The 26,604-nt window shown below is 47.7% G+C and overlaps 18 non-coding genes across 18 annotated transcripts; all 18 read left to right on the forward strand.

Moving 5' to 3' along the window:
* The first annotated feature begins 335 nt into the window (after nt 1–335).
* On the forward strand, nt 336–526 carry LOC142710123 (U2 spliceosomal RNA). The gene has a single exon (XR_012869229.1). It is a non-coding gene; the product is annotated as a U2 spliceosomal RNA (small nuclear RNA).
* Nucleotides 527–1,794: 1,268 nt separating this feature from the next.
* On the forward strand, nt 1,795–1,985 carry LOC142710189 (U2 spliceosomal RNA). The gene has a single exon (XR_012869288.1). It is a non-coding gene; the product is annotated as a U2 spliceosomal RNA (small nuclear RNA).
* A 1,292-nt stretch (nt 1,986–3,277) lies between these two features.
* On the forward strand, nt 3,278–3,468 carry LOC142710124 (U2 spliceosomal RNA). Its single transcript, XR_012869230.1, has one exon. It is a non-coding gene; the product is annotated as a U2 spliceosomal RNA (small nuclear RNA).
* Nucleotides 3,469–4,772: 1,304 nt separating this feature from the next.
* Nucleotides 4,773–4,963, forward strand: LOC142710125 (U2 spliceosomal RNA). The gene has a single exon (XR_012869231.1). It is a non-coding gene; the product is annotated as a U2 spliceosomal RNA (small nuclear RNA).
* A 1,288-nt stretch (nt 4,964–6,251) lies between these two features.
* LOC142710127 (U2 spliceosomal RNA) lies at nt 6,252–6,442 on the forward strand. Its single transcript, XR_012869232.1, has one exon. It is a non-coding gene; the product is annotated as a U2 spliceosomal RNA (small nuclear RNA).
* A 1,304-nt stretch (nt 6,443–7,746) lies between these two features.
* Nucleotides 7,747–7,937, forward strand: LOC142710128 (U2 spliceosomal RNA). The gene has a single exon (XR_012869233.1). It is a non-coding gene; the product is annotated as a U2 spliceosomal RNA (small nuclear RNA).
* Nucleotides 7,938–9,225: 1,288 nt separating this feature from the next.
* Nucleotides 9,226–9,416, forward strand: LOC142710130 (U2 spliceosomal RNA). The gene has a single exon (XR_012869235.1). It is a non-coding gene; the product is annotated as a U2 spliceosomal RNA (small nuclear RNA).
* A 1,292-nt stretch (nt 9,417–10,708) lies between these two features.
* Nucleotides 10,709–10,899, forward strand: LOC142710131 (U2 spliceosomal RNA). The gene has a single exon (XR_012869236.1). It is a non-coding gene; the product is annotated as a U2 spliceosomal RNA (small nuclear RNA).
* A 1,288-nt stretch (nt 10,900–12,187) lies between these two features.
* Nucleotides 12,188–12,378, forward strand: LOC142710132 (U2 spliceosomal RNA). Its single transcript, XR_012869237.1, has one exon. It is a non-coding gene; the product is annotated as a U2 spliceosomal RNA (small nuclear RNA).
* A 1,292-nt stretch (nt 12,379–13,670) lies between these two features.
* On the forward strand, nt 13,671–13,861 carry LOC142710133 (U2 spliceosomal RNA). Its single transcript, XR_012869238.1, has one exon. It is a non-coding gene; the product is annotated as a U2 spliceosomal RNA (small nuclear RNA).
* Nucleotides 13,862–15,149: 1,288 nt separating this feature from the next.
* Nucleotides 15,150–15,340, forward strand: LOC142710134 (U2 spliceosomal RNA). The gene has a single exon (XR_012869239.1). It is a non-coding gene; the product is annotated as a U2 spliceosomal RNA (small nuclear RNA).
* Nucleotides 15,341–16,617: 1,277 nt separating this feature from the next.
* Nucleotides 16,618–16,808, forward strand: LOC142710135 (U2 spliceosomal RNA). The gene has a single exon (XR_012869240.1). It is a non-coding gene; the product is annotated as a U2 spliceosomal RNA (small nuclear RNA).
* A 1,308-nt stretch (nt 16,809–18,116) lies between these two features.
* On the forward strand, nt 18,117–18,307 carry LOC142710136 (U2 spliceosomal RNA). Its single transcript, XR_012869241.1, has one exon. It is a non-coding gene; the product is annotated as a U2 spliceosomal RNA (small nuclear RNA).
* Nucleotides 18,308–19,603: 1,296 nt separating this feature from the next.
* LOC142710138 (U2 spliceosomal RNA) lies at nt 19,604–19,794 on the forward strand. Its single transcript, XR_012869242.1, has one exon. It is a non-coding gene; the product is annotated as a U2 spliceosomal RNA (small nuclear RNA).
* A 1,292-nt stretch (nt 19,795–21,086) lies between these two features.
* On the forward strand, nt 21,087–21,277 carry LOC142710139 (U2 spliceosomal RNA). Its single transcript, XR_012869243.1, has one exon. It is a non-coding gene; the product is annotated as a U2 spliceosomal RNA (small nuclear RNA).
* Nucleotides 21,278–22,565: 1,288 nt separating this feature from the next.
* On the forward strand, nt 22,566–22,756 carry LOC142710140 (U2 spliceosomal RNA). Its single transcript, XR_012869244.1, has one exon. It is a non-coding gene; the product is annotated as a U2 spliceosomal RNA (small nuclear RNA).
* Nucleotides 22,757–24,056: 1,300 nt separating this feature from the next.
* LOC142710203 (U2 spliceosomal RNA) lies at nt 24,057–24,247 on the forward strand. The gene has a single exon (XR_012869301.1). It is a non-coding gene; the product is annotated as a U2 spliceosomal RNA (small nuclear RNA).
* A 1,296-nt stretch (nt 24,248–25,543) lies between these two features.
* LOC142710142 (U2 spliceosomal RNA) lies at nt 25,544–25,734 on the forward strand. The gene has a single exon (XR_012869246.1). It is a non-coding gene; the product is annotated as a U2 spliceosomal RNA (small nuclear RNA).
* Nucleotides 25,735–26,604: the final 870 nt, after the last annotated feature.

The following is a 26,604-nucleotide window of genomic DNA, read 5'->3' on the forward strand; positions in this document are numbered from 1 at the left end:
GATTACAGCTGATACAAGGTGTGAAGGAACAAGGGGTGGCTGTGGGCATGCACTTGCTGCCGCTGCCAGTGTTTATCTGCATGGCAGCAGGGCATTTGGGCGTTGCCAGGAAGGCGTTTTTATGTAGATTCCTCCTCTTTCAGCACTGCATTGTGGTGCAAGCAAAAGAAGCAAATCCTGTCTGGCTTCCTCTCCGGCCTTTATTCACCTCCCGTGTAGCTGTGAGTGTGTGAGCCTGCAGGGCCCCATGGAATTGCCTAGAAGTAGGCTGAATCGCTGCAAGGGCTGAACAGCAGTATCGGGCAGGCTCGGGCAACGCGCGGCCCGTTCGGGTTATCGCTTCTCGGCCTTTTGGCTAAGATCAAGTGTAGTATCTGTTCTTATCAGTTTAATATCTGATACGTCCCCTATCTGGGGACCATATATTAAATGGATTTTTAGAACAGGGAGATGGAAATAGAGCTTGCTCTGTCCACTCCACGCATTGACCTGGTATTGCAGTATTTCCAGGACCGGTGCACCCTTTCCTTATGTGTTGACTAAAAGCAGATTCCAAAAGTGTTTTTTGTCTTTGCTATTGTTTCTGTCTTTCTGAAGGGATCTCCCCTTTTAATCCCATTATTTCAACACCTGTTGGACAATGCATGAGTGATAATGAGCTCATTGATTAAATGCAATTAATGAATAGATTGCCACCTCTTGTTGTGTGTCGTCTGTGTTTCTGTGTTTCCGGCATTTCACATTGGAACACCTCATTCACCTTCCTTGTCTTCTCTCCGCCCTCCCTTTTAGGTAAGTTAAAGAGCTGCACCTGAGCCAGCCACTGATTGATTGATTGATTGATTGATTGATTGATGCAGCACAACAGTCAAATAGTGGAGTGGAGTAGGGGAACAGCAAACAGCCAATAAAGCAGCCCGCCCGCTCGCCTGCCCGCCACAATGGACCTACCTGTGTACACTAGATGGATGTGATGGAATGTACTGTCGTCCCTACATTTCAAGAAGAAGTAAGAATTGCAGTTGCAACAAAGCCTTGCTTGCCTACAAAGAGAGCAGCAATTTGGATTTGTTACTATGTTACCTAGAAGAATAACAAACTGTGCAAGGATGGAGGTTGTAGGAGCAAGGAGAAGTTGTCTGTAAAGTTGGTGGATGCCTATTTTCCATTTTGCAGTCCCTTGTCTCCCTCTTGTGGCCTCCTGGAGGCAACTAGCTGTGCAAAAAAAAGACAGCCTGGCGGCCGGCTGTTGCAGTGTTGCCCTCTCAGGCAACACTGAGTGACTGACTGAGCCTCACCGTCTTATATAAAGTTCAGACGGAACTTTGCACGTGTCATAGTGGAGCCCTCAGGATTCCAGAGCCAGCTTTCTGACATCATAATGGGGCCTCAGAGATAAAAGCCTGGGCCCAGGCAGTGTTGGTCAGTGCTGCTCAGCAGGCAGCACTGGACTGGACTGGATTACAGCTGATACAAGGTGTGAAGGAACAAGGGGTGGCTGTGGGCATGCACTTGCTGCCGCTGCCAGTGTTTATCTGCATGGCAGCAGGGCATTTGGGCGTTGCCAGGAAGGCGTTTTTATGTAGATTCCTCCTCTTTCAGCACTGCATTGTGGTGCAAGCAAAAGAAGCAAATCCTGTCTGGCTTCCTCTCCGGCCTTTATTCACCTCCCGTGTAGCTGTGAGTGTGTGAGCCTGCAGGGCCCCATGGAATTGCCTAGAAGTAGGCTGAATCGCTGCAAGGGCTGAACAGCAGTATCGGGCAGGCTCGGGCAACGCGCGGCCCGTTCGGGTTATCGCTTCTCGGCCTTTTGGCTAAGATCAAGTGTAGTATCTGTTCTTATCAGTTTAATATCTGATAAGTCCCCTATCTGGGGACCATATATTAAATGGATTTTTAGAACAGGGAGATGGAAATAGAGCTTGCTCTGTCCACTCCACGCATTGACCTGGTATTGCAGTATTTCCAGGACCGGTGCACCCTTTCCTTATGTGTTGACTAAAAGCAGATTCCAAAAGTGTTTTTTGTCTTTGCTATTGTTTCTGTCTTTCTGAAGGGATCTCCCCTTTTAATCCCATTATTTCAACACCTGTTGGACAATGCATGAGTGATAATGAGCTCATTGATTAAATGCAATTAATGAATAGATTGCCACCTCTTGTTGTGTGTCGTCTGTGTTTCTGTGTTTCCGGCATTTCACATTGGAACACCTCATTCACCTTCCTTGTCTTCTCTCCGCCCTCCCTTTTAGGTAAGTTAAAGAGCTGCACCTGAGCCAGCCACTGATTGATTGATTGATTGATTGATTGATTGATTGATTGATTGATTGATTGATTGATGCAGCACAACAGTCAAATAGTGGAGTGGAGTAGGGGAACAGCAAACAGCCAATAAAGCAGCCCGCCCGCTCGCCTGCCCGCCACAATGGACCTACCTGTGTACACTAGATGGATGTGATGGAATGTACTGTCGTCCCTACATTTCAAGAAGAAGTAAGAATTGCAGTTGCAACAAAGCCTTGCTTGCCTACAAAGAGAGCAGCAATTTGGATTTGTTACTATGTTACCTAGAAGAATAACAAACTGTGCAAGGATGGAGGTTGTAGGAGCAAGGAGAAGTTGTCTGTAAAGTTGGTGGATGCCTATTTTCCATTTTGCAGTCCCTTGTCTCCCTCTTGTGGCCTCCTGGAGGCAACTAGCTGTGCAAAAAAAAGACAGCCTGGCGGCCGGCTGTTGCAGTGTTGCCCTCTCAGGCAACACTGAGTGACTGACTGAGCCTCACCGTCTTATATAAAGTTCAGACGGAACTTTGCACGTGTCATAGTGGAGCCCTCAGGATTCCAGAGCCAGCTTTCTGACATCATAATGGGGCCTCAGAGATAAAAGCCTGGGCCCAGGCAGTGTTGGTCAGTGCTGCTCAGCAGGCAGCACTGGACTGGACTGGATTACAGCTGATACAAGGTGTGAAGGAACAAGGGGTGGCTGTGGGCATGCACTTGCTGCCGCTGCCAGTGTTTATCTGCATGGCAGCAGGGCATTTGGGCGTTGCCAGGAAGGCGTTTTTATGTAGATTCCTCCTCTTTCAGCACTGCATTGTGGTGCAAGCAAAAGAAGCAAATCCTGTCTGGCTTCCTCTCCGGCCTTTATTCACCTCCCGTGTAGCTGTGAGTGTGTGAGCCTGCAGGGCCCCATGGAATTGCCTAGAAGTAGGCTGAATCGCTGCAAGGGCTGAACAGCAGTATCGGGCAGGCTCGGGCAACGCGCGGCCCGTTCGGGTTATCGCTTCTCGGCCTTTTGGCTAAGATCAAGTGTAGTATCTGTTCTTATCAGTTTAATATCTGATACGTCCCCTATCTGGGGACCATATATTAAATGGATTTTTAGAACAGGGAGATGGAAATAGAGCTTGCTCTGTCCACTCCACGCATTGACCTGGTATTGCAGTATTTCCAGGACCGGTGCACCCTTTCCTTATGTGTTGACTAAAAGCAGATTCCAAAAGTGTTTTTTGTCTTTGCTATTGTTTCTGTCTTTCTGAAGGGATCTCCCCTTTTAATCCCATTATTTCAACACCTGTTGGACAATGCATGAGTGATAATGAGCTCATTGATTAAATGCAATTAATGAATAGATTGCCACCTCTTGTTGTGTGTCGTCTGTGTTTCTGTGTTTCCGGCATTTCACATTGGAACACCTCATTCACCTTCCTTGTCTTCTCTCCGCCCTCCCTTTTAGGTAAGTTAAAGAGCTGCACCTGAGCCAGCCACTGATTGATTGATTGATTGATTGATTGATTGATTGATTGATTGATTGATTGATTGATTGATTGATTGATGCAGCACAACAGTCAAATAGTGGAGTGGAGTAGGGGAACAGCAAACAGCCAATAAAGCAGCCCGCCCGCTCGCCTGCCCGCCACAATGGACCTACCTGTGTACACTAGATGGATGTGATGGAATGTACTGTCGTCCCTACATTTCAAGAAGAAGTAAGAATTGCAGTTGCAACAAAGCCTTGCTTGCCTACAAAGAGAGCAGCAATTTGGATTTGTTACTATGTTACCTAGAAGAATAACAAACTGTGCAAGGATGGAGGTTGTAGGAGCAAGGAGAAGTTGTCTGTAAAGTTGGTGGATGCCTATTTTCCATTTTGCAGTCCCTTGTCTCCCTCTTGTGGCCTCCTGGAGGCAACTAGCTGTGCAAAAAAAAGACAGCCTGGCGGCCGGCTGTTGCAGTGTTGCCCTCTCAGGCAACACTGAGTGACTGACTGAGCCTCACCGTCTTATATAAAGTTCAGACGGAACTTTGCACGTGTCATAGTGGAGCCCTCAGGATTCCAGAGCCAGCTTTCTGACATCATAATGGGGCCTCAGAGATAAAAGCCTGGGCCCAGGCAGTGTTGGTCAGTGCTGCTCAGCAGGCAGCACTGGACTGGACTGGATTACAGCTGATACAAGGTGTGAAGGAACAAGGGGTGGCTGTGGGCATGCACTTGCTGCCGCTGCCAGTGTTTATCTGCATGGCAGCAGGGCATTTGGGCGTTGCCAGGAAGGCGTTTTTATGTAGATTCCTCCTCTTTCAGCACTGCATTGTGGTGCAAGCAAAAGAAGCAAATCCTGTCTGGCTTCCTCTCCGGCCTTTATTCACCTCCCGTGTAGCTGTGAGTGTGTGAGCCTGCAGGGCCCCATGGAATTGCCTAGAAGTAGGCTGAATCGCTGCAAGGGCTGAACAGCAGTATCGGGAAGGCTCGGGCAACGCGCGGCCCGTTCGGGTTATCGCTTCTCGGCCTTTTGGCTAAGATCAAGTGTAGTATCTGTTCTTATCAGTTTAATATCTGATACGTCCCCTATCTGGGGACCATATATTAAATGGATTTTTAGAACAGGGAGATGGAAATAGAGCTTGCTCTGTCCACTCCACGCATTGACCTGGTATTGCAGTATTTCCAGGACCGGTGCACCCTTTCCTTATGTGTTGACTAAAAGCAGATTCCAAAAGTGTTTTTTGTCTTTGCTATTGTTTCTGTCTTTCTGAAGGGATCTCCCCTTTTAATCCCATTATTTCAACACCTGTTGGACAATGCATGAGTGATAATGAGCTCATTGATTAAATGCAATTAATGAATAGATTGCCACCTCTTGTTGTGTGTCGTCTGTGTTTCTGTGTTTCCGGCATTTCACATTGGAACACCTCATTCACCTTCCTTGTCTTCTCTCCGCCCTCCCTTTTAGGTAAGTTAAAGAGCTGCACCTGAGCCAGCCACTGATTGATTGATTGATTGATTGATTGATTGATTGATTGATTGATTGATTGATGCAGCACAACAGTCAAATAGTGGAGTGGAGTAGGGGAACAGCAAACAGCCAATAAAGCAGCCCGCCCGCTCGCCTGCCCGCCACAATGGACCTACCTGTGTACACTAGATGGATGTGATGGAATGTACTGTCGTCCCTACATTTCAAGAAGAAGTAAGAATTGCAGTTGCAACAAAGCCTTGCTTGCCTACAAAGAGAGCAGCAATTTGGATTTGTTACTATGTTACCTAGAAGAATAACAAACTGTGCAAGGATGGAGGTTGTAGGAGCAAGGAGAAGTTGTCTGTAAAGTTGGTGGATGCCTATTTTCCATTTTGCAGTCCCTTGTCTCCCTCTTGTGGCCTCCTGGAGGCAACTAGCTGTGCAAAAAAAAGACAGCCTGGCGGCCGGCTGTTGCAGTGTTGCCCTCTCAGGCAACACTGAGTGACTGACTGAGCCTCACCGTCTTATATAAAGTTCAGACGGAACTTTGCACGTGTCATAGTGGAGCCCTCAGGATTCCAGAGCCAGCTTTCTGACATCATAATGGGGCCTCAGAGATAAAAGCCTGGGCCCAGGCAGTGTTGGTCAGTGCTGCTCAGCAGGCAGCACTGGACTGGACTGGATTACAGCTGATACAAGGTGTGAAGGAACAAGGGGTGGCTGTGGGCATGCACTTGCTGCCGCTGCCAGTGTTTATCTGCATGGCAGCAGGGCATTTGGGCGTTGCCAGGAAGGCGTTTTTATGTAGATTCCTCCTCTTTCAGCACTGCATTGCGGTGCAAGCAAAAGAAGCAAATCCTGTCTGGCTTCCTCTCCGGCCTTTATTCACCTCCCGTGTAGCTGTGAGTGTGTGAGCCTGCAGGGCCCCATGGAATTGCCTAGAAGTAGGCTGAATCGCTGCAAGGGCTGAACAGCAGTATCGGGCAGGCTCGGGCAACGCGCGGCCCGTTCGGGTTATCGCTTCTCGGCCTTTTGGCTAAGATCAAGTGTAGTATCTGTTCTTATCAGTTTAATATCTGATACGTCCCCTATCTGGGGACCATATATTAAATGGATTTTTAGAACAGGGAGATGGAAATAGAGCTTGCTCTGTCCACTCCACGCATTGACCTGGTATTGCAGTATTTCCAGGACCGGTGCACCCTTTCCTTATGTGTTGACTAAAAGCAGATTCCAAAAGTGTTTTTTGTCTTTGCTATTGTTTCTGTCTTTCTGAAGGGATCTCCCCTTTTAATCCCATTATTTCAACACCTGTTGGACAATGCATGAGTGATAATGAGCTCATTGATTAAATGCAATTAATGAATAGATTGCCACCTCTTGTTGTGTGTCGTCTGTGTTTCTGTGTTTCCGGCATTTCACATTGGAACACCTCATTCACCTTCCTTGTCTTCTCTCCGCCCTCCCTTTTAGGTAAGTTAAAGAGCTGCACCTGAGCCAGCCACTGATTGATTGATTGATTGATTGATTGATTGATTGATTGATTGATTGATTGATTGATTGATTGATTGATGCAGCACAACAGTCAAATAGTGGAGTGGAGTAGGGGAACAGCAAACAGCCAATAAAGCAGCCCGCCCGCTCGCCTGCCCGCCACAATGGACCTACCTGTGTACACTAGATGGATGTGATGGAATGTACTGTCGTCCCTACATTTCAAGAAGAAGTAAGAATTGCAGTTGCAACAAAGCCTTGCTTGCCTACAAAGAGAGCAGCAATTTGGATTTGTTACTATGTTACCTAGAAGAATAACAAACTGTGCAAGGATGGAGGTTGTAGGAGCAAGGAGAAGTTGTCTGTAAAGTTGGTGGATGCCTATTTTCCATTTTGCAGTCCCTTGTCTCCCTCTTGTGGCCTCCTGGAGGCAACTAGCTGTGCAAAAAAAAGACAGCCTGGCGGCCGGCTGTTGCAGTGTTGCCCTCTCAGGCAACACTGAGTGACTGACTGAGCCTCACCGTCTTATATAAAGTTCAGACGGAACTTTGCACGTGTCATAGTGGAGCCCTCAGGATTCCAGAGCCAGCTTTCTGACATCATAATGGGGCCTCAGAGATAAAAGCCTGGGCCCAGGCAGTGTTGGTCAGTGCTGCTCAGCAGGCAGCACTGGACTGGACTGGATTACAGCTGATACAAGGTGTGAAGGAACAAGGGGTGGCTGTGGGCATGCACTTGCTGCCGCTGCCAGTGTTTATCTGCATGGCAGCAGGGCATTTGGGCGTTGCCAGGAAGGCGTTTTTATGTAGATTCCTCCTCTTTCAGCACTGCATTGTGGTGCAAGCAAAAGAAGCAAATCCTGTCTGGCTTCCTCTCCGGCCTTTATTCACCTCCCGTGTAGCTGTGAGTGTGTGAGCCTGCAGGGCCCCATGGAATTGCCTAGAAGTAGGCTGAATCGCTGCAAGGGCTGAACAGCAGTATCGGGAAGGCTCGGGCAACGCGCGGCCCGTTCGGGTTATCGCTTCTCGGCCTTTTGGCTAAGATCAAGTGTAGTATCTGTTCTTATCAGTTTAATATCTGATACGTCCCCTATCTGGGGACCATATATTAAATGGATTTTTAGAACAGGGAGATGGAAATAGAGCTTGCTCTGTCCACTCCACGCATTGACCTGGTATTGCAGTATTTCCAGGACCGGTGCACCCTTTCCTTATGTGTTGACTAAAAGCAGATTCCAAAAGTGTTTTTTGTCTTTGCTATTGTTTCTGTCTTTCTGAAGGGATCTCCCCTTTTAATCCCATTATTTCAACACCTGTTGGACAATGCATGAGTGATAATGAGCTCATTGATTAAATGCAATTAATGAATAGATTGCCACCTCTTGTTGTGTGTCGTCTGTGTTTCTGTGTTTCCGGCATTTCACATTGGAACACCTCATTCACCTTCCTTGTCTTCTCTCCGCCCTCCCTTTTAGGTAAGTTAAAGAGCTGCACCTGAGCCAGCCACTGATTGATTGATTGATTGATTGATTGATTGATTGATTGATTGATTGATTGATGCAGCACAACAGTCAAATAGTGGAGTGGAGTAGGGGAACAGCAAACAGCCAATAAAGCAGCCCGCCCGCTCGCCTGCCCGCCACAATGGACCTACCTGTGTACACTAGATGGATGTGATGGAATGTACTGTCGTCCCTACATTTCAAGAAGAAGTAAGAATTGCAGTTGCAACAAAGCCTTGCTTGCCTACAAAGAGAGCAGCAATTTGGATTTGTTACTATGTTACCTAGAAGAATAACAAACTGTGCAAGGATGGAGGTTGTAGGAGCAAGGAGAAGTTGTCTGTAAAGTTGGTGGATGCCTATTTTCCATTTTGCAGTCCCTTGTCTCCCTCTTGTGGCCTCCTGGAGGCAACTAGCTGTGCAAAAAAAAGACAGCCTGGCGGCCGGCTGTTGCAGTGTTGCCCTCTCAGGCAACACTGAGTGACTGACTGAGCCTCACCGTCTTATATAAAGTTCAGACGGAACTTTGCACGTGTCATAGTGGAGCCCTCAGGATTCCAGAGCCAGCTTTCTGACATCATAATGGGGCCTCAGAGATAAAAGCCTGGGCCCAGGCAGTGTTGGTCAGTGCTGCTCAGCAGGCAGCACTGGACTGGACTGGATTACAGCTGATACAAGGTGTGAAGGAACAAGGGGTGGCTGTGGGCATGCACTTGCTGCCGCTGCCAGTGTTTATCTGCATGGCAGCAGGGCATTTGGGCGTTGCCAGGAAGGCGTTTTTATGTAGATTCCTCCTCTTTCAGCACTGCATTGCGGTGCAAGCAAAAGAAGCAAATCCTGTCTGGCTTCCTCTCCGGCCTTTATTCACCTCCCGTGTAGCTGTGAGTGTGTGAGCCTGCAGGGCCCCATGGAATTGCCTAGAAGTAGGCTGAATCGCTGCAAGGGCTGAACAGCAGTATCGGGCAGGCTCGGGCAACGCGCGGCCCGTTCGGGTTATCGCTTCTCGGCCTTTTGGCTAAGATCAAGTGTAGTATCTGTTCTTATCAGTTTAATATCTGATACGTCCCCTATCTGGGGACCATATATTAAATGGATTTTTAGAACAGGGAGATGGAAATAGAGCTTGCTCTGTCCACTCCACGCATTGACCTGGTATTGCAGTATTTCCAGGACCGGTGCACCCTTTCCTTATGTGTTGACTAAAAGCAGATTCCAAAAGTGTTTTTTGTCTTTGCTATTGTTTCTGTCTTTCTGAAGGGATCTCCCCTTTTAATCCCATTATTTCAACACCTGTTGGACAATGCATGAGTGATAATGAGCTCATTGATTAAATGCAATTAATGAATAGATTGCCACCTCTTGTTGTGTGTCGTCTGTGTTTCTGTGTTTCCGGCATTTCACATTGGAACACCTCATTCACCTTCCTTGTCTTCTCTCCGCCCTCCCTTTTAGGTAAGTTAAAGAGCTGCACCTGAGCCAGCCACTGATTGATTGATTGATTGATTGATTGATTGATTGATTGATTGATTGATTGATTGATGCAGCACAACAGTCAAATAGTGGAGTGGAGTAGGGGAACAGCAAACAGCCAATAAAGCAGCCCGCCCGCTCGCCTGCCCGCCACAATGGACCTACCTGTGTACACTAGATGGATGTGATGGAATGTACTGTCGTCCCTACATTTCAAGAAGAAGTAAGAATTGCAGTTGCAACAAAGCCTTGCTTGCCTACAAAGAGAGCAGCAATTTGGATTTGTTACTATGTTACCTAGAAGAATAACAAACTGTGCAAGGATGGAGGTTGTAGGAGCAAGGAGAAGTTGTCTGTAAAGTTGGTGGATGCCTATTTTCCATTTTGCAGTCCCTTGTCTCCCTCTTGTGGCCTCCTGGAGGCAACTAGCTGTGCAAAAAAAAGACAGCCTGGCGGCCGGCTGTTGCAGTGTTGCCCTCTCAGGCAACACTGAGTGACTGACTGAGCCTCACCGTCTTATATAAAGTTCAGACGGAACTTTGCACGTGTCATAGTGGAGCCCTCAGGATTCCAGAGCCAGCTTTCTGACATCATAATGGGGCCTCAGAGATAAAAGCCTGGGCCCAGGCAGTGTTGGTCAGTGCTGCTCAGCAGGCAGCACTGGACTGGACTGGATTACAGCTGATACAAGGTGTGAAGGAACAAGGGGTGGCTGTGGGCATGCACTTGCTGCCGCTGCCAGTGTTTATCTGCATGGCAGCAGGGCATTTGGGCGTTGCCAGGAAGGCGTTTTTATGTAGATTCCTCCTCTTTCAGCACTGCATTGTGGTGCAAGCAAAAGAAGCAAATCCTGTCTGGCTTCCTCTCCGGCCTTTATTCACCTCCCGTGTAGCTGTGAGTGTGTGAGCCTGCAGGGCCCCATGGAATTGCCTAAAAGTAGGCTGAATCGCTGCAAGGGCTGAACAGCAGTATCGGGCAGGCTCGGGCAACGCGCGGCCCGTTCGGGTTATCGCTTCTCGGCCTTTTGGCTAAGATCAAGTGTAGTATCTGTTCTTATCAGTTTAATATCTGATACGTCCCCTATCTGGGGACCATATATTAAATGGATTTTTAGAACAGGGAGATGGAAATAGAGCTTGCTCTGTCCACTCCACGCATTGACCTGGTATTGCAGTATTTCCAGGACCGGTGCACCCTTTCCTTATGTGTTGACTAAAAGCAGATTCCAAAAGTGTTTTTTGTCTTTGCTATTGTTTCTGTCTTTCTGAAGGGATCTCCCCTTTTAATCCCATTATTTCAACACCTGTTGGACAATGCATGAGTGATAATGAGCTCATTGATTAAATGCAATTAATGAATAGATTGCCACCTCTTGTTGTGTGTCGTCTGTGTTTCTGTGTTTCCGGCATTTCACATTGGAACACCTCATTCACCTTCCTTGTCTTCTCTCCGCCCTCCCTTTTAGGTAAGTTAAAGAGCTGCACCTGAGCCAGCCACTGATTGATTGATTGATTGATTGATTGATTGATTGATTGATTGATTGATTGATGCAGCACAACAGTCAAATAGTGGAGTGGAGTAGGGGAACAGCAAACAGCCAATAAAGCAGCCCGCCCGCTCGCCTGCCCGCCACAATGGACCTACCTGTGTACACTAGATGGATGTGATGGAATGTACTGTCGTCCCTACATTTCAAGAAGAAGTAAGAATTGCAGTTGCAACAAAGCCTTGCTTGCCTACAAAGAGAGCAGCAATTTGGATTTGTTACTATGTTACCTAGAAGAATAACAAACTGTGCAAGGATGGAGGTTGTAGGAGCAAGGAGAAGTTGTCTGTAAAGTTGGTGGATGCCTATTTTCCATTTTGCAGTCCCTTGTCTCCCTCTTGTGGCCTCCTGGAGGCAACTAGCTGTGCAAAAAAAAGACAGCCTGGCGGCCGGCTGTTGCAGTGTTGCCCTCTCAGGCAACACTGAGTGACTGACTGAGCCTCACCGTCTTATATAAAGTTCAGACGGAACTTTGCACGTGTCATAGTGGAGCCCTCAGGATTCCAGAGCCAGCTTTCTGACATCATAATGGGGCCTCAGAGATAAAAGCCTGGGCCCAGGCAGTGTTGGTCAGTGCTGCTCAGCAGGCAGCACTGGACTGGACTGGATTACAGCTGATACAAGGTGTGAAGGAACAAGGGGTGGCTGTGGGCATGCACTTGCTGCCGCTGCCAGTGTTTATCTGCATGGCAGCAGGGCATTTGGGCGTTGCCAGGAAGGCGTTTTTATGTAGATTCCTCCTCTTTCAGCACTGCATTGTGGTGCAAGCAAAAGAAGCAAATCCTGTCTGGCTTCCTCTCCGGCCTTTATTCACCTCCCGTGTAGCTGTGAGTGTGTGAGCCTGCAGGGCCCCATGGAATTGCCTAGAAGTAGGCTGAATCGCTGCAAGGGCTGAACAGCAGTATCGGGCAGGCTCGGGCAACGCGCGGCCCGTTCGGGTTATCGCTTCTCGGCCTTTTGGCTAAGATCAAGTGTAGTATCTGTTCTTATCAGTTTAATATCTGATACGTCCCCTATCTGGGGACCATATATTAAATGGATTTTTAGAACAGGGAGATGGAAATAGAGCTTGCTCTGTCCACTCCACGCATTGACCTGGTATTGCAGTATTTCCAGGACCGGTGCACCCTTTCCTTATGTGTTGACTAAAAGCAGATTCCAAAAGTGTTTTTTGTCTTTGCTATTGTTTCTGTCTTTCTGAAGGGATCTCCCCTTTTAATCCCATTATTTCAACACCTGTTGGACAATGCATGAGTGATAATGAGCTCATTGATTAAATGCAATTAATGAATAGATTGCCACCTCTTGTTGTGTGTCGTCTGTGTTTCTGTGTTTCCGGCATTTCACATTGGAACACCTCATTCACCTTCCTTGTCTTCTCTCCGCCCTCCCTTTTAGGTAAGTTAAAGAGCTGCACCTGAGCCAGCCACTGATTGATTGATTGATTGATTGATTGATTGATTGATTGATTGATTGATTGATTGATGCAGCACAACAGTCAAATAGTGGAGTGGAGTAGGGGAACAGCAAACAGCCAATAAAGCAGCCCGCCCGCTCGCCTGCCCGCCACAATGGACCTACCTGTGTACACTAGATGGATGTGATGGAATGTACTGTCGTCCCTACATTTCAAGAAGAAGTAAGAATTGCAGTTGCAACAAAGCCTTGCTTGCCTACAAAGAGAGCAGCAATTTGGATTTGTTACTATGTTACCTAGAAGAATAACAAACTGTGCAAGGATGGAGGTTGTAGGAGCAAGGAGAAGTTGTCTGTAAAGTTGGTGGATGCCTATTTTCCATTTTGCAGTCCCTTGTCTCCCTCTTGTGGCCTCCTGGAGGCAACTAGCTGTGCAAAAAAAAGACAGCCTGGCGGCCGGCTGTTGCAGTGTTGCCCTCTCAGGCAACACTGAGTGACTGACTGAGCCTCACCGTCTTATATAAAGTTCAGACGGAACTTTGCACGTGTCATAGTGGAGCCCTCAGGATTCCAGAGCCAGCTTTCTGACATCATAATGGGGCCTCAGAGATAAAAGCCTGGGCCCAGGCAGTGTTGGTCAGTGCTGCTCAGCAGGCAGCACTGGACTGGACTGGATTACAGCTGATACAAGGTGTGAAGGAACAAGGGGTGGCTGTGGGCATGCACTTGCTGCCGCTGCCAGTGTTTATCTGCATGGCAGCAGGGCATTTGGGCGTTGCCAGGAAGGCGTTTTTATGTAGATTCCTCCTCTTTCAGCACTGCATTGCGGTGCAAGCAAAAGAAGCAAATCCTGTCTGGCTTCCTCTCCGGCCTTTATTCACCTCCCGTGTAGCTGTGAGTGTGTGAGCCTGCAGGGCCCCATGGAATTGCCTAGAAGTAGGCTGAATCGCTGCAAGGGCTGAACAGCAGTATCGGGCAGGCTCGGGCAACGCGCGGCCCGTTCGGGTTATCGCTTCTCGGCCTTTTGGCTAAGATCAAGTGTAGTATCTGTTCTTATCAGTTTAATATCTGATACGTCCCCTATCTGGGGACCATATATTAAATGGATTTTTAGAACAGGGAGATGGAAATAGAGCTTGCTCTGTCCACTCCACGCATTGACCTGGTATTGCAGTATTTCCAGGACCGGTGCACCCTTTCCTTATGTGTTGACTAAAAGCAGATTCCAAAAGTGTTTTTTGTCTTTGCTATTGTTTCTGTCTTTCTGAAGGGATCTCCCCTTTTAATCCCATTATTTCAACACCTGTTGGACAATGCATGAGTGATAATGAGCTCATTGATTAAATGCAATTAATGAATAGATTGCCACCTCTTGTTGTGTGTCGTCTGTGTTTCTGTGTTTCCGGCATTTCACATTGGAACACCTCATTCACCTTCCTTGTCTTCTCTCCGCCCTCCCTTTTAGGTAAGTTAAAGAGCTGCACCTGAGCCAGCCACTGATTGATTGATTGATTGATTGATTGATTGATTGATTGATTGATTGATTGATGCAGCACAACAGTCAAATAGTGGAGTGGAGTAGGGGAACAGCAAACAGCCAATAAAGCAGCCCGCCCGCTCGCCTGCCCGCCACAATGGACCTACCTGTGTACACTAGATGGATGTGATGGAATGTACTGTCGTCCCTACATTTCAAGAAGAAGTAAGAATTGCAGTTGCAACAAAGCCTTGCTTGCCTACAAAGAGAGCAGCAATTTGGATTTGTTACTATGTTACCTAGAAGAATAACAAACTGTGCAAGGATGGAGGTTGTAGGAGCAAGGAGAAGTTGTCTGTAAAGTTGGTGGATGCCTATTTTCCATTTTGCAGTCCCTTGTCTCCCTCTTGTGGCCTCCTGGAGGCAACTAGCTGTGCAAAAAAAAGACAGCCTGGCGGCCGGCTGTTGCAGTGTTGCCCTCTCAGGCAACACTGAGTGACTGACTGAGCCTCACCGTCTTATATAAAGTTCAGACGGAACTTTGCACGTGTCATAGTGGAGCCCTCAGGATTCCAGAGCCAGCTTTCTGACATCATAATGGGGCCTCAGAGATAAAAGCCTGGGCCCAGGCAGTGTTGGTCAGTGCTGCTCAGCAGGCAGCACTGGACTGGACTGGATTACAGCTGATACAAGGTGTGAAGGAACAAGGGGTGGCTGTGGGCATGCACTTGCTGCCGCTGCCAGTGTTTATCTGCATGGCAGCAGGGCATTTGGGCGTTGCCAGGAAGGCGTTTTTATGTAGATTCCTCCTCTTTCAGCACTGCATTGTGGTGCAAGCAAAAGAAGCAAATCCTGTCTGGCTTCCTCTCCGGCCTTTATTCACCTCCCGTGTAGCTGTGAGTGTGTGAGCCTGCAGGGCCCCATGGAATTGCCTAGAAGTAGGCTGAATCGCTGCAAGGGCTGAACAGCAGTATCGGGCAGGCTCGGGCAACGCGCGGCCCGTTCGGGTTATCGCTTCTCGGCCTTTTGGCTAAGATCAAGTGTAGTATCTGTTCTTATCAGTTTAATATCTGATACGTCCCCTATCTGGGGACCATATATTAAATGGATTTTTAGAACAGGGAGATGGAAATAGAGCTTGCTCTGTCCACTCCACGCATTGACCTGGTATTGCAGTATTTCCAGGACCGGTGCACCCTTTCCTTATGTGTTGACTAAAAGCAGATTCCAAAAGTGTTTTTTGTCTTTGCTATTGTTTCTGTCTTTCTGAAGGGATCTCCCCTTTTAATCCCATTATTTCAACACCTGTTGGACAATGCATGAGTGATAATGAGCTCATTGATTAAATGCAATTAATGAATAGATTGCCACCTCTTGTTGTGTGTCGTCTGTGTTTCTGTGTTTCCGGCATTTCACATTGGAACACCTCATTCACCTTCCTTGTCTTCTCTCCGCCCTCCCTTTTAGGTAAGTTAAAGAGCTGCACCTGAGCCAGCCACTGATTGATTGATTGATTGATTGATTGATTGATTGATTGATTGCAGCACAACAGTCAAATAGTGGAGTGGAGTAGGGGAACAGCAAACAGCCAATAAAGCAGCCCGCCCGCTCGCCTGCCCGCCACAATGGACCTACCTGTGTACACTAGATGGATGTGATGGAATGTACTGTCGTCCCTACATTTCAAGAAGAAGTAAGAATTGCAGTTGCAACAAAGCCTTGCTTGCCTACAAAGAGAGCAGCAATTTGGATTTGTTACTATGTTACCTAGAAGAATAACAAACTGTGCAAGGATGGAGGTTGTAGGAGCAAGGAGAAGTTGTCTGTAAAGTTGGTGGATGCCTATTTTCCATTTTGCAGTCCCTTGTCTCCCTCTTGTGGCCTCCTGGAGGCAACTAGCTGTGCAAAAAAAAGACAGCCTGGCGGCCGGCTGTTGCAGTGTTGCCCTCTCAGGCAACACTGAGTGACTGACTGAGCCTCACCGTCTTATATAAAGTTCAGACGGAACTTTGCACGTGTCATAGTGGAGCCCTCAGGATTCCAGAGCCAGCTTTCTGACATCATAATGGGGCCTCAGAGATAAAAGCCTGGGCCCAGGCAGTGTTGGTCAGTGCTGCTCAGCAGGCAGCACTGGACTGGACTGGATTACAGCTGATACAAGGTGTGAAGGAACAAGGGGTGGCTGTGGGCATGCACTTGCTGCCGCTGCCAGTGTTTATCTGCATGGCAGCAGGGCATTTGGGCGTTGCCAGGAAGGCGTTTTTATGTAGATTCCTCCTCTTTCAGCACTGCATTGTGGTGCAAGCAAAAGAAGCAAATCCTGTCTGGCTTCCTCTCCGGCCTTTATTCACCTCCCGTGTAGCTGTGAGTGTGTGAGCCTGCAGGGCCCCATGGAATTGCCTAGAAGTAGGCTGAATCGCTGCAAGGGCTGAACAGCAGTATCGGGCAGGCTCGGGCAACGCGCGGCCCGTTCGGGTTATCGCTTCTCGGCCTTTTGGCTAAGATCAAGTGTAGTATCTGTTCTTATCAGTTTAATATCTGATACGTCCCCTATCTGGGGACCATATATTAAATGGATTTTTAGAACAGGGAGATGGAAATAGAGCTTGCTCTGTCCACTCCACGCATTGACCTGGTATTGCAGTATTTCCAGGACCGGTGCACCCTTTCCTTATGTGTTGACTAAAAGCAGATTCCAAAAGTGTTTTTTGTCTTTGCTATTGTTTCTGTCTTTCTGAAGGGATCTCCCCTTTTAATCCCATTATTTCAACACCTGTTGGACAATGCATGAGTGATAATGAGCTCATTGATTAAATGCAATTAATGAATAGATTGCCACCTCTTGTTGTGTGTCGTCTGTGTTTCTGTGTTTCCGGCATTTCACATTGGAACACCTCATTCACCTTCCTTGTCTTCTCTCCGCCCTCCCTTTTAGGTAAGTTAAAGAGCTGCACCTGAGCCAGCCACTGATTGATTGATTGATTGATTGATTGATTGATTGATTGATTGATTGATTGATTGATTGATTGATTGATTGATGCAGCACAACAGTCAAATAGTGGAGTGGAGTAGGGGAACAGCAAACAGCCAATAAAGCAGCCCGCCCGCTCGCCTGCCCGCCACAATGGACCTACCTGTGTACACTAGATGGATGTGATGGAATGTACTGTCGTCCCTACATTTCAAGAAGAAGTAAGAATTGCAGTTGCAACAAAGCCTTGCTTGCCTACAAAGAGAGCAGCAATTTGGATTTGTTACTATGTTACCTAGAAGAATAACAAACTGTGCAAGGATGGAGGTTGTAGGAGCAAGGAGAAGTTGTCTGTAAAGTTGGTGGATGCCTATTTTCCATTTTGCAGTCCCTTGTCTCCCTCTTGTGGCCTCCTGGAGGCAACTAGCTGTGCAAAAAAAAGACAGCCTGGCGGCCGGCTGTTGCAGTGTTGCCCTCTCAGGCAACACTGAGTGACTGACTGAGCCTCACCGTCTTATATAAAGTTCAGACGGAACTTTGCACGTGTCATAGTGGAGCCCTCAGGATTCCAGAGCCAGCTTTCTGACATCATAATGGGGCCTCAGAGATAAAAGCCTGGGCCCAGGCAGTGTTGGTCAGTGCTGCTCAGCAGGCAGCACTGGACTGGACTGGATTACAGCTGATACAAGGTGTGAAGGAACAAGGGGTGGCTGTGGGCATGCACTTGCTGCCGCTGCCAGTGTTTATCTGCATGGCAGCAGGGCATTTGGGCGTTGCCAGGAAGGCGTTTTTATGTAGATTCCTCCTCTTTCAGCACTGCATTGTGGTGCAAGCAAAAGAAGCAAATCCTGTCTGGCTTCCTCTCCGGCCTTTATTCACCTCCCGTGTAGCTGTGAGTGTGTGAGCCTGCAGGGCCCCATGGAATTGCCTAGAAGTAGGCTGAATCGCTGCAAGGGCTGAACAGCAGTATCGGGCAGGCTCGGGCAACGCGCGGCCCGTTCGGGTTATCGCTTCTCGGCCTTTTGGCTAAGATCAAGTGTAGTATCTGTTCTTATCAGTTTAATATCTGATACGTCCCCTATCTGGGGACCATATATTAAATGGATTTTTAGAACAGGGAGATGGAAATAGAGCTTGCTCTGTCCACTCCACGCATTGACCTGGTATTGCAGTATTTCCAGGACCGGTGCACCCTTTCCTTATGTGTTGACTAAAAGCAGATTCCAAAAGTGTTTTTTGTCTTTGCTATTGTTTCTGTCTTTCTGAAGGGATCTCCCCTTTTAATCCCATTATTTCAACACCTGTTGGACAATGCATGAGTGATAATGAGCTCATTGATTAAATGCAATTAATGAATAGATTGCCACCTCTTGTTGTGTGTCGTCTGTGTTTCTGTGTTTCCGGCATTTCACATTGGAACACCTCATTCACCTTCCTTGTCTTCTCTCCGCCCTCCCTTTTAGGTAAGTTAAAGAGCTGCACCTGAGCCAGCCACTGATTGATTGATTGATTGATTGATTGATTGATTGATTGATTGATTGATTGATTGATTGATGCAGCACAACAGTCAAATAGTGGAGTGGAGTAGGGGAACAGCAAACAGCCAATAAAGCAGCCCGCCCGCTCGCCTGCCCGCCACAATGGACCTACCTGTGTACACTAGATGGATGTGATGGAATGTACTGTCGTCCCTACATTTCAAGAAGAAGTAAGAATTGCAGTTGCAACAAAGCCTTGCTTGCCTACAAAGAGAGCAGCAATTTGGATTTGTTACTATGTTACCTAGAAGAATAACAAACTGTGCAAGGATGGAGGTTGTAGGAGCAAGGAGAAGTTGTCTGTAAAGTTGGTGGATGCCTATTTTCCATTTTGCAGTCCCTTGTCTCCCTCTTGTGGCCTCCTGGAGGCAACTAGCTGTGCAAAAAAAAGACAGCCTGGCGGCCGGCTGTTGCAGTGTTGCCCTCTCAGGCAACACTGAGTGACTGACTGAGCCTCACCGTCTTATATAAAGTTCAGACGGAACTTTGCACGTGTCATAGTGGAGCCCTCAGGATTCCAGAGCCAGCTTTCTGACATCATAATGGGGCCTCAGAGATAAAAGCCTGGGCCCAGGCAGTGTTGGTCAGTGCTGCTCAGCAGGCAGCACTGGACTGGACTGGATTACAGCTGATACAAGGTGTGAAGGAACAAGGGGTGGCTGTGGGCATGCACTTGCTGCCGCTGCCAGTGTTTATCTGCATGGCAGCAGGGCATTTGGGCGTTGCCAGGAAGGCGTTTTTATGTAGATTCCTCCTCTTTCAGCACTGCATTGTGGTGCAAGCAAAAGAAGCAAATCCTGTCTGGCTTCCTCTCCGGCCTTTATTCACCTCCCGTGTAGCTGTGAGTGTGTGAGCCTGCAGGGCCCCATGGAATTGCCTAGAAGTAGGCTGAATCGCTGCAAGGGCTGAACAGCAGTATCGGGCAGGCTCGGGCAACGCGCGGCCCGTTCGGGTTATCGCTTCTCGGCCTTTTGGCTAAGATCAAGTGTAGTATCTGTTCTTATCAGTTTAATATCTGATACGTCCCCTATCTGGGGACCATATATTAAATGGATTTTTAGAACAGGGAGATGGAAATAGAGCTTGCTCTGTCCACTCCACGCATTGACCTGGTATTGCAGTATTTCCAGGACCGGTGCACCCTTTCCTTATGTGTTGACTAAAAGCAGATTCCAAAAGTGTTTTTTGTCTTTGCTATTGTTTCTGTCTTTCTGAAGGGATCTCCCCTTTTAATCCCATTATTTCAACACCTGTTGGACAATGCATGAGTGATAATGAGCTCATTGATTAAATGCAATTAATGAATAGATTGCCACCTCTTGTTGTGTGTCGTCTGTGTTTCTGTGTTTCCGGCATTTCACATTGGAACACCTCATTCACCTTCCTTGTCTTCTCTCCGCCCTCCCTTTTAGGTAAGTTAAAGAGCTGCACCTGAGCCAGCCACTGATTGATTGATTGATTGATTGATTGATTGATTGATTGATTGATTGATTGATTGATGCAGCACAACAGTCAAATAGTGGAGTGGAGTAGGGGAACAGCAAACAGCCAATAAAGCAGCCCGCCCGCTCGCCTGCCCGCCACAATGGACCTACCTGTGTACACTAGATGGATGTGATGGAATGTACTGTCGTCCCTACATTTCAAGAAGAAGTAAGAATTGCAGTTGCAACAAAGCCTTGCTTGCCTACAAAGAGAGCAGCAATTTGGATTTGTTACTATGTTACCTAGAAGAATAACAAACTGTGCAAGGATGGAGGTTGTAGGAGCAAGGAGAAGTTGTCTGTAAAGTTGGTGGATGCCTATTTTCCATTTTGCAGTCCCTTGTCTCCCTCTTGTGGCCTCCTGGAGGCAACTAGCTGTGCAAAAAAAAGACAGCCTGGCGGCCGGCTGTTGCAGTGTTGCCCTCTCAGGCAACACTGAGTGACTGACTGAGCCTCACCGTCTTATATAAAGTTCAGACGGAACTTTGCACGTGTCATAGTGGAGCCCTCAGGATTCCAGAGCCAGCTTTCTGACATCATAATGGGGCCTCAGAGATAAAAGCCTGGGCCCAGGCAGTGTTGGTCAGTGCTGCTCAGCAGGCAGCACTGGACTGGACTGGATTACAGCTGATACAAGGTGTGAAGGAACAAGGGGTGGCTGTGGGCATGCACTTGCTGCCGCTGCCAGTGTTTATCTGCATGGCAGCAGGGCATTTGGGCGTTGCCAGGAAGGCGTTTTTATGTAGATTCCTCCTCTTTCAGCACTGCATTGTGGTGCAAGCAAAAGAAGCAAATCCTGTCTGGCTTCCTCTCCGGCCTTTATTCACCTCCCGTGTAGCTGTGAGTGTGTGAGCCTGCAGGGCCCCATGGAATTGCCTAGAAGTAGGCTGAATCGCTGCAAGGGCTGAACAGCAGTATCGGGCAGGCTCGGGCAACGCGCGGCCCGTTCGGGTTATCGCTTCTCGGCCTTTTGGCTAAGATCAAGTGTAGTATCTGTTCTTATCAGTTTAATATCTGATACGTCCCCTATCTGGGGACCATATATTAAATGGATTTTTAGAACAGGGAGATGGAAATAGAGCTTGCTCTGTCCACTCCACGCATTGACCTGGTATTGCAGTATTTCCAGGACCGGTGCACCCTTTCCTTATGTGTTGACTAAAAGCAGATTCCAAAAGTGTTTTTTGTCTTTGCTATTGTTTCTGTCTTTCTGAAGGGATCTCCCCTTTTAATCCCATTATTTCAACACCTGTTGGACAATGCATGAGTGATAATGAGCTCATTGATTAAATGCAATTAATGAATAGATTGCCACCTCTTGTTGTGTGTCGTCTGTGTTTCTGTGTTTCCGGCATTTCACATTGGAACACCTCATTCACCTTCCTTGTCTTCTCTCCGCCCTCCCTTTTAGGTAAGTTAAAGAGCTGCACCTGAGCCAGCCACTGATTGATTGATTGATTGATTGATTGATTGATTGATTGATTGATTGATTGATGCAGCACAACAGTCAAATAGTGGAGTGGAGTAGGGGAACAGCAAACAGCCAATAAAGCAGCCCGCCCGCTCGCCTGCCCGCCACAATGGACCTACCTGTGTACACTAGATGGATGTGATGGAATGTACTGTCGTCCCTACATTTCAAGAAGAAGTAAGAATTGCAGTTGCAACAAAGCCTTGCTTGCCTACAAAGAGAGCAGCAATTTGGATTTGTTACTATGTTACCTAGAAGAATAACAAACTGTGCAAGGATGGAGGTTGTAGGAGCAAGGAGAAGTTGTCTGTAAAGTTGGTGGATGCCTATTTTCCATTTTGCAGTCCCTTGTCTCCCTCTTGTGGCCTCCTGGAGGCAACTAGCTGTGCAAAAAAAAGACAGCCTGGCGGCCGGCTGTTGCAGTGTTGCCCTCTCAGGCAACACTGAGTGACTGACTGAGCCTCACCGTCTTATATAAAGTTCAGACGGAACTTTGCACGTGTCATAGTGGAGCCCTCAGGATTCCAGAGCCAGCTTTCTGACATCATAATGGGGCCTCAGAGATAAAAGCCTGGGCCCAGGCAGTGTTGGTCAGTGCTGCTCAGCAGGCAGCACTGGACTGGACTGGATTACAGCTGATACAAGGTGTGAAGGAACAAGGGGTGGCTGTGGGCATGCACTTGCTGCCGCTGCCAGTGTTTATCTGCATGGCAGCAGGGCATTTGGGCGTTGCCAGGAAGGCGTTTTTATGTAGATTCCTCCTCTTTCAGCACTGCATTGTGGTGCAAGCAAAAGAAGCAAATCCTGTCTGGCTTCCTCTCCGGCCTTTATTCACCTCCCGTGTAGCTGTGAGTGTGTGAGCCTGCAGGGCCCCATGGAATTGCCTAGAAGTAGGCTGAATCGCTGCAAGGGCTGAACAGCAGTATCGGGCAGGCTCGGGCAACGCGCGGCCCGTTCGGGTTATCGCTTCTCGGCCTTTTGGCTAAGATCAAGTGTAGTATCTGTTCTTATCAGTTTAATATCTGATACGTCCCCTATCTGGGGACCATATATTAAATGGATTTTTAGAACAGGGAGATGGAAATAGAGCTTGCTCTGTCCACTCCACGCATTGACCTGGTATTGCAGTATTTCCAGGACCGGTGCACCCTTTCCTTATGTGTTGACTAAAAGCAGATTCCAAAAGTGTTTTTTGTCTTTGCTATTGTTTCTGTCTTTCTGAAGGGATCTCCCCTTTTAATCCCATTATTTCAACACCTGTTGGACAATGCATGAGTGATAATGAGCTCATTGATTAAATGCAATTAATGAATAGATTGCCACCTCTTGTTGTGTGTCGTCTGTGTTTCTGTGTTTCCGGCATTTCACATTGGAACACCTCATTCACCTTCCTTGTCTTCTCTCCGCCCTCCCTTTTAGGTAAGTTAAAGAGCTGCACCTGAGCCAGCCACTGATTGATTGATTGATTGATTGATTGATTGATTGATTGATTGATTGATTGATTGATTGATTGATGCAGCACAACAGTCAAATAGTGGAGTGGAGTAGGGGAACAGCAAACAGCCAATAAAGCAGCCCGCCCGCTCGCCTGCCCGCCACAATGGACCTACCTGTGTACACTAGATGGATGTGATGGAATGTACTGTCGTCCCTACATTTCAAGAAGAAGTAAGAATTGCAGTTGCAACAAAGCCTTGCTTGCCTACAAAGAGAGCAGCAATTTGGATTTGTTACTATGTTACCTAGAAGAATAACAAACTGTGCAAGGATGGAGGTTGTAGGAGCAAGGAGAAGTTGTCTGTAAAGTTGGTGGATGCCTATTTTCCATTTTGCAGTCCCTTGTCTCCCTCTTGTGGCCTCCTGGAGGCAACTAGCTGTGCAAAAAAAAGACAGCCTGGCGGCCGGCTGTTGCAGTGTTGCCCTCTCAGGCAACACTGAGTGACTGACTGAGCCTCACCGTCTTATATAAAGTTCAGACGGAACTTTGCACGTGTCATAGTGGAGCCCTCAGGACTCCAGAGCCAGCTTTCTGACGTCATAATGGGGCCTCAGAGATAAAAGCCTGGGCCCAGGCAGTGTTGGTCAGTGCTGCTCAGCAGGCAGCACTGGACTGGACTGGATTACAGCTGATACAAGGTGTGAAGGAACAAGGGGTGGCTGTGGGCATGCACTTGCTGCCGCTGCCAGTGTTTATCTGCATGGCAGCAGGGCATTTGGGCGTTGCCAGGAAGGCGTTTTTATGTAGATTCCTCCTCTTTCAGCACTGCATTGTGGTGCAAGCAAAAGAAGCAAATCCTGTCTGGCTTCCTCTCCGGCCTTTATTCACCTCCCGTGTAGCTGTGAGTGTGTGAGCCTGCAGGGCCCCATGGAATTGCCTAGAAGTAGGCTGAATCGCTGCAAGGGCTGAACAGCAGTATCGGGCAGGCTCGGGCAACGCGCGGCCCGTTCGGGTTATCGCTTCTCGGCCTTTTGGCTAAGATCAAGTGTAGTATCTTTTCTTATCAGTTTAATATCTGATACGTCCCCTATCTGGGGACCATATATTAAATGGATTTTTAGAACAGGGAGATGGAAATAGAGCTTGCTCTGTCCACTCCACGCATTGACCTGGTATTGCAGTATTTCCAGGACCGGTGCACCCTTTCCTTATGTGTTGACTAAAAGCAGATTCCAAAAGTGTTTTTTGTCTTTGCTATTGTTTCTGTCTTTCTGAAGGGATCTCCCCTTTTAATCCCATTATTTCAACACCTGTTGGACAATGCATGAGTGATAATGAGCTCATTGATTAAATGCAATTAATGAATAGATTGCCACCTCTTGTTGTGTGTCGTCTGTGTTTCTGTGTTTCCGGCATTTCACATTGGAACACCTCATTCACCTTCCTTGTCTTCTCTCCGCCCTCCCTTTTAGGTAAGTTAAAGAGCTGCACCTGAGCCAGCCACTGATTGATTGATTGATTGATTGATTGATTGATTGATTGATTGATTGATTGATTGATTGATGCAGCACAACAGTCAAATAGTGGAGTGGAGTAGGGGAACAGCAAACAGCCAATAAAGCAGCCCGCCCGCTCGCCTGCCCGCCACAATGGACCTACCTGTGTACACTAGATGGATGTGATGGAATGTACTGTCGTCCCTACATTTCAAGAAGAAGTAAGAATTGCAGTTGCAACAAAGCCTTGCTTGCCTACAAAGAGAGCAGCAATTTGGATTTGTTACTATGTTACCTAGAAGAATAACAAACTGTGCAAGGATGGAGGTTGTAGGAGCAAGGAGAAGTTGTCTGTAAAGTTGGTGGATGCCTATTTTCCATTTTGCAGTCCCTTGTCTCCCTCTTGTGGCCTCCTGGAGGCAACTAGCTGTGCAAAAAAAAGACAGCCTGGCGGCCGGCTGTTGCAGTGTTGCCCTCTCAGGCAACACTGAGTGACTGACTGAGCCTCACCGTCTTATATAAAGTTCAGACGGAACTTTGCACGTGTCATAGTGGAGCCCTCAGGATTCCAGAGCCAGCTTTCTGACATCATAATGGGGCCTCAGAGATAAAAGCCTGGGCCCAGGCAGTGTTGGTCAGTGCTGCTCAGCAGGCAGCACTGGACTGGACTGGATTACAGCTGATACAAGGTGTGAAGGAACAAGGGGTGGCTGTGGGCATGCACTTGCTGCCGCTGCCAGTGTTTATCTGCATGGCAGCAGGGCATTTGGGCGTTGCCAGGAAGGCGTTTTTATGTAGATTCCTCCTCTTTCAGCACTGCATTGTGGTGCAAGCAAAAGAAGCAAATCCTGTCTGGCTTCCTCTCCGGCCTTTATTCACCTCCCGTGTAGCTGTGAGTGTGTGAGCCTGCAGGGCCCCATGGAATTGCCTAGAAGTAGGCTGAATCGCTGCAAGGGCTGAACAGCAGTATCGGGCAGGCTCGGGCAACGCGCGGCCCGTTCGGGTTATCGCTTCTCGGCCTTTTGGCTAAGATCAAGTGTAGTATCTGTTCTTATCAGTTTAATATCTGATACGTCCCCTATCTGGGGACCATATATTAAATGGATTTTTAGAACAGGGAGATGGAAATAGAGCTTGCTCTGTCCACTCCACGCATTGACCTGGTATTGCAGTATTTCCAGGACCGGTGCACCCTTTCCTTATGTGTTGACTAAAAGCAGATTCCAAAAGTGTTTTTTGTCTTTGCTATTGTTTCTGTCTTTCTGAAGGGATCTCCCCTTTTAATCCCATTATTTCAACACCTGTTGGACAATGCATGAGTGATAATGAGCTCATTGATTAAATGCAATTAATGAATAGATTGCCACCTCTTGTTGTGTGTCGTCTGTGTTTCTGTGTTTCCGGCATTTCACATTGGAACACCTCATTCACCTTCCTTGTCTTCTCTCCGCCCTCCCTTTTAGGTAAGTTAAAGAGCTGCACCTGAGCCAGCCACTGATTGATTGATTGATTGATTGATTGATTGATTGATTGATTGATTGATTGATTGATTGATTGATTGATTGATGCAGCACAACAGTCAAATAGTGGAGTGGAGTAGGGGAACAGCAAACAGCCAATAAAGCAGCCCGCCCGCTCGCCTGCCCGCCACAATGGACCTACCTGTGTACACTAGATGGATGTGATGGAATGTACTGTCGTCCCTACATTTCAAGAAGAAGTAAGAATTGCAGTTGCAACAAAGCCTTGCTTGCCTACAAAGAGAGCAGCAATTTGGATTTGTTACTATGTTACCTAGAAGAATAACAAACTGTGCAAGGATGGAGGTTGTAGGAGCAAGGAGAAGTTGTCTGTAAAGTTGGTGGATGCCTATTTTCCATTTTGCAGTCCCTTGTCTCCCTCTTGTGGCCTCCTGGAGGCAACTAGCTGTGCAAAAAAAAGACAGCCTGGCGGCCGGCTGTTGCAGTGTTGCCCTCTCAGGCAACACTGAGTGACTGACTGAGCCTCACCGTCTTATATAAAGTTCAGACGGAACTTTGCACGTGTCATAGTGGAGCCCTCAGGATT

This window comes from Rhinoderma darwinii, unplaced genomic scaffold, assembly GCF_050947455.1.
Source record: "Rhinoderma darwinii isolate aRhiDar2 unplaced genomic scaffold, aRhiDar2.hap1 Scaffold_422, whole genome shotgun sequence".
NCBI classification, from domain to species: domain Eukaryota; kingdom Metazoa; phylum Chordata; class Amphibia; order Anura; family Rhinodermatidae; genus Rhinoderma; species Rhinoderma darwinii.